This window comes from Gymnoscopelus microlampas (assembly GCF_963454915.1).
Source record: "Gymnoscopelus microlampas genome assembly, chromosome: 23".
Classification (NCBI taxonomy): domain Eukaryota; kingdom Metazoa; phylum Chordata; class Actinopteri; order Myctophiformes; family Myctophidae; genus Gymnoscopelus; species Gymnoscopelus microlampas.
The window spans coordinates 10,347,292-10,348,286 of NC_139960.1; the positions used below are offsets into that span (position 1 = coordinate 10,347,292).

A 995-nucleotide genomic window follows, 5' to 3' on the forward strand; every position below is an offset into this window, starting at 1 on the left:
TTTCTAAAGTGTAGTTGCTTATTTGGGCTTTTTTGTTTACAAAAAAGAAAGTCATGGACCCTCAAATGTGTATTTGTCCAAATGATTCGTCCCTAACCCTTACCTCCATCTTTAATGTTTTGTGCCAGAGCCCCTACCAGATTTGTGTCCTTAATGTTTCAGAAAATCTTACGAATATTCCACACTTTATTTTAATATGTTTTTTTAAACTAGCAGACTACAAGCTCACAACGCATCGCATCATTGTGTGGCTATTTTCAAATAGTTAAAATACTCATGGTCTAGCTGCTTATTCTGTGCTGGTTTTCCTAGACCTGGTAGCTTGTTTCTCTCGCATAACCTGGCAACGCTAGTCAAGACCGGAAGTATTGTTTTGTTTACATCTAGCTCAGCTTCTTCCTCTACGGTTTCAGTGGCGCGAGAAAACAATGACCACCACGAGCTGTTGTTGTAGGCTTATTACATAGCTTTATTACTATTACATAGCGTTATTAATGACTGTATTTTAACGGAATCAGCACGTGAGCTTCTAAATAGTTAGGAAAGTGTTGTTTATTCGGTGATTATTTTAGTTTAAATGACATCTCAGAGTCATAGAGTAGATCTCACACACCGATGCAGCTGAGAGCGTGCAGCTCACTACAGGAACAGGTATGGATGCTTTTTATTTTCTCAAGCAAGGAGTCAGGACATATGGTAGCCCTGATACTAGCCCCTACGGAACCTCTCCCTCCGCTGTATAGCTCAGAGATGAGGTTCCTCGTTTCTCGGTGCCGTTTGAGCAGGACATTGTCGCACATTTTCCACTTTACATGTTTCTTACCCCTTTCTGCACATCGTATCCAAAAAGTAAAGCATTTCCGCCATTCTCTCAGATGGTTTAAGTTCTAGCGCACCATAAAATATATCCAACGTGTTGAAGAAAGTATTTAATTTGCCTCGGTCTTCAGCCGGTTACATGTTTTTAAGACATTGCGCAAGAGTTGCTCCCGTAG

General features: G+C 40.5%; 1 protein-coding gene across 1 annotated transcript in view; it reads left to right on the plus strand.

The window, feature by feature from the left end:
- Nucleotides 1-402: 402 nt before the first annotated feature.
- The window catches only part of LOC311039797 (uncharacterized protein), an 8,921-nt gene continuing 8,328 nt past the window's right edge, over nucleotides 403-995 (plus strand). The window contains exons 1-2 of the mRNA XM_084049781.1: nucleotides 403-487; nucleotides 527-651. The gene's annotated coding sequence lies outside the window, so the exon portion shown is untranslated. The remainder of the gene's footprint in view (nucleotides 488-526; nucleotides 652-995) is intronic.